This window comes from Coptis chinensis, chromosome 3 (assembly GCF_015680905.1).
Source record: "Coptis chinensis isolate HL-2020 chromosome 3, ASM1568090v1, whole genome shotgun sequence".
Taxonomy (NCBI): domain Eukaryota; kingdom Viridiplantae; phylum Streptophyta; class Magnoliopsida; order Ranunculales; family Ranunculaceae; genus Coptis; species Coptis chinensis.
Genome location: NC_141458.1, coordinates 70,153,048 through 70,157,803, shown reverse-complemented (window position 1 = coordinate 70,157,803; position 4,756 = coordinate 70,153,048).

Sequence of the window (4,756 nt, the reverse complement as noted above, 5' to 3'; positions counted from 1 at the left end):
GGAAGAATTACCTTACCAATCAAATTAATGAACAAAGAAGTTGAGCTCGATTTCTTATTGATGGACTGTCGCTCCCACTATAACGCAATTTTGGGCAGAGATTGGATACATTCTATGGGGGCTATAGTCTCCACATTTCATCAGTGTGTCAAGTTCCCATTCTTTGGGCATATTTGCAAGGTTCGTAGTGACCATGTATCTGCCCATGCCTGTCATGACAAAGCAATGGATGACTATAAAAAATTGGAAGTTCGTGGTAATACAATCCTTGCAAGTGCCCTGCCCAAGTTACAGTTACCAAGCAGTGTGCCCTCCATCTATAATATTGAGGCTAATGTGAAAGGGCCGCCTACAGTGGATCGACTTTTGGAAGTGTAAGTAGGAGATTCAGTAGAAGAAACCAGTTTTATTTCCGCCGAACTTTCGAGCGTAGAACAAAAAGAGTTGGTTTCCCTTTTACAGCGAAATAAGCGTATCTTCGCTTGGAAAATTAAGGAAATGCCGGGAATAGACCCTTCTGTCACCTATCATAAACTTGACATTGATCCAAGTTTCAGGCCAGTTCGCCAAAAATCAAGAAGAATGGCACCTGATCGGAAGCTCAAAGTTAAGGAGGAGATTGATAAGCTACTTGCGGTTAACTTTATCTGACGAGTTACTTACCCAAAATGGTTTGCTAATGTCGTCGCAGTGCCGAAAAAGAACAGACAAATCAAAATTTGTATTAACTTTACAAACCTTAATGAAGCTTGTCCGATTCATCCGTATCCGTTGCCACGAATTTCCGAACTGGTGGACGCCACTTCAGGCTTCCAACGCCTATCTTTCATGGATGCTTCTTCAGGGTACTACCAGATATCTTTGAATGTGGATGACCAAGAGTTCACCACCTTTATCACCGACCAAGGCATTTTCTGCTACACTGTTATGCCTTTTGGTCTGAAAAATGCCGGTGCAACCTACCAAAAGCTTGTCAATATAATTTTTTCTGATCTGCTGGGAAAAATAATGGAGGCTTATATCAATGATATAGTCGTTAAATCGAAGCTTACTGGTGATCATCTTTCCGATCTTCAACTTGTTTTTGATAGGCTTAACAAGTATAATATGAGACTCAATCAATCCCGCTAAATGTTCTTTTTGCCTCTCTTTTGGAAAATTTCTAGGATACCTCATGACTCGTAGAGGTATTGAGGCTAATCTTGATCAGATACGCCGCCGTTATTGATATGCCATCACCAAAAAATAAGAAGGAAATTCAACGGCTTAATTACTAGTCGGCTTGCCGCTCTTCATAGATTTATTTCTAAATATTCTGATCGTTGTCATCCCTTCTTCCAGACTTTAAAGGGGGCGGCAACTTGGAACGTTGATTGTGAGATGACATTGCAACAACTGAAGAAATACTTGGTCAGTCCTCCTATATTGACAAGTCCTTCAACGGGTCAACCTATTGATATATACCTAGCAGCTACAACTCAAGCTGTTAGTGCTGTTCTTTTCATCGATGATGGTAGACCCGTCTTTTTTATCAGTAAGACGTTAACCGGAGCTGAGTCTTGTTATTTAAAGATAGAAAAAATTGCACTTGCATTGGTTCATATCGCTCGCCGATTGAAACCATACTTCCAGGGGAGGTTGGTCAGAATTTATACTGAAAATCCCTTACGCAAGATCTTTCGTAATGCATAGGAATCAAGTAGATTAGCCGAATGGGAAAGTTATCTTAGTGCATATAGCATTGTCTTTGAAAGTCGTACTACTAAAAAAGGACATGCTCTGGCTTCTTTGATAGCTGATTTTCCGATTAATGATTCTCCTATTGACGATTTCTTGCGCCAGGAAGAATCTATGGAAGACATTCTGCAGCCAATAACTGGGGGCGACGAAGACCAACATGAAAACGCAATTCCTAATCCCATTGACCTATGGATTGTTTACTCAGATGGCTCCCATAGTAAATCTGGGTCTGGAATTGGATGCGTTTTTGTTAAACCCAGCGAAAAAAAGATTGGGAAATCTGTGCGACTTGGCTTCGCCGCTTCAAATAACAAAGCCGAGTATGAGGCTGCCATTTGTGCCTTGAGAACAGCTTTGACACTGGGGGCGCGAAAGCTCCAGTTATACATGGATTCTCGCCTTGTTGCCAATCAGTTTGGTGGGTCTTTTGAAACAAGAGATGAGTGTATGGAGGTTTATCTTAGTTTGATACATAGTCTTGCTCGACAATTTGATAGCATCTCTATCACTCAAAGACCCCAAAATGACATACGTCATGCAGATTCATTGGCTTATCTCTCCGCCGTCGTTAGAAGCGAAGGGTCAAGACACATCACTTTTGCAATCATCTTTTCGTCAGTCTAAGTTTGAACGTTTTTATGCTCGCTTAGTTCGTTACTCTCATTATGAAAAAATTTGACGAAGTTACCATATTTAGCTTCATCAGTTTATGCACCGACCCTCTCAATATTCTTACCGAATGTTCGCTCGACAGCCTCCTTTCGTTTCCCCACAAGAACACATGATTTCTTGACAACCCCAGTCGCTCTACCTGATCTAGGCATCTCTATTCCAGTGCAAATGACTTTTCCACCTAAATAATAAACTAAAAAGGGATCCAAATTAGTGAGATTTGGTAGTGGTGGGACAATTTCCGTTGTTTGATCGCCGGTTTGGATGGCGAGATATGGTGGTCGGTCGGGATATGATCGGTCAGGAAGGTTGTGAGAGTAGTGTTTTTTTTTTTTTTTTTTTAAGGAAAAATGAGAGAGAGGAAACACGGGTAGTCTCTAGAGAGAGAAGAGTTCGATCCTTATCACTTCGTGTCTCTACCATAGTGGCTAAAGCCTTATTAGCAGCCCATGCCCAACTCGCCCGATATAACTAGGCCCAAAACAATAAACAGGCCCAATATAAAAATAACCGTTAATGAAAAGCCCATAATCATTAAAGGCCGCCAATAATATACGTTACCACCCTGCCAATGATAAACGTTAAACCCCGCCATATATCTAATAATTAACCGGTTCCATTTTAATGGTAACACACAATAAATTTGCATTAACTTTGGAATTCACTGCATCAAACACCCATACCAAAAAATTGTAATTACTAGAATACTTAATAAAACAGATACCAACACTCGTCACCCACATCAATCTACACCAATTATTCTATAGTAGCACAGAACTAACACGTGAAATGACTGGATTGTCCTTGGGTAAAATTCCAGGTCATTACAAAGTTATTTGAGTTTTTGCAAGCATGTGATGAGCCACCACGTTGAGAACCAACCGGTGACCCTTCTCCCAAGCTAAAACATATTGAAAGTCATTCATCTAAAATCACCAAATCTTTTATCACTCCACCTTTTCAAAGGAACCTCCAATTTGCACTTGAGCATTTTGCCTCAGACGTCCTTTAGGACTTTTTGAACCCTCACGATGAAGAGTTTTCGTCCAACATAAAAAATCATGAATCCAACATACCTATAGTTGAGAATCATGTTTTGAATGTGTGTTTTGAGAAAACTAGTTTGTCCTATATTTCATCATTTGAGTCTCATGAAAGACATTTACAACCTCACTCCCATTGTTTCTTATCTCGGGTATCCCAAGATCATCTTTGGGAGCACTTTCACTCTCTTGGACAGCTACAACATGAAGAGTTATATGACGGGATCTTGCATAAGTTCCATGATGGGTTGCACACATTTTTCTTTGTTATTCTGCCCCTTATAATCCAAAAGCATCATTTCATCATGTTTATTATATCAAGTTTTTATGGCTAGATGATCAGCTCCCAAATGTGCATTTTATTACCCGTATATTGCTACATTACAGTCCATCTTACGCTTAACGAAAAGACAACTCATAGCTTTTATTATCTTTTTCAAGTTAAGGAGTATTTTAGATCACTTATCATAAAAGCTGCATCTTAGCACCAAAAGGAGCCTTAATCACGCTTATTATGAAGACTAATAGCTGCTATGGAAAAATGCTGAAAAAGTCAAAGTCAAAAGTCAAAGCCCTCAAATCATAAGACCAGAGATGGAAGCCCTTATCTCAAAATATGATAACTTTCTCCCTAAACCCACCTTATATTAGTAAAAAATAAACCAAAAGGCAAAAGCAAAAGTGAAGTGTGAGGTGTCTAGTTTGTAATGTAGAAGGGCAAATCTGTAAAAAGCAAAAGTAGTGATATATAAGCTAAAAGCAAGGGAGAGAGAAACCATCCATTGTCTTAGGATCCAAACCATTTGGTTTGTTTAATTTCTTATTTAGTTTTTTCAATTCATGTTTTTACTTTCTTGTTATTTACTTGTTCTTATTTCAATCTTCCTTTCATCTTGTTGTTCTTATTTCAAGTTTGTTTCAATCTTTCCTTCCATATTTTCAAGTCATTTCAATACCAACAATCAAAGCTTTCAAGTTTTCATTAGCTTAGAATCATTCTAATCCATACAAGAGTCTACCTTTCTTCTTCACATCTCCCTCACTCAAACTTTAAACAATTTAGAATGAATCTCACTTCTAAAAGAAAACTCTTTTGAAGTTACTACCACTATCTAAAGCTTCAAATGGCGCCACCATCATGGATTAAAGGAGTAAGAGTGATTGGTTGAGAATCTAAGAAGGGAGCATCATTCTCATCTCTCCGTTTCTATTTTTTTTAAAAAATTTGTCATTTTATTTTATTATTTCTCAGTATTGATCTACTTTCTTACAAATCAGGTTACGGGACAACAAAGCTGGAA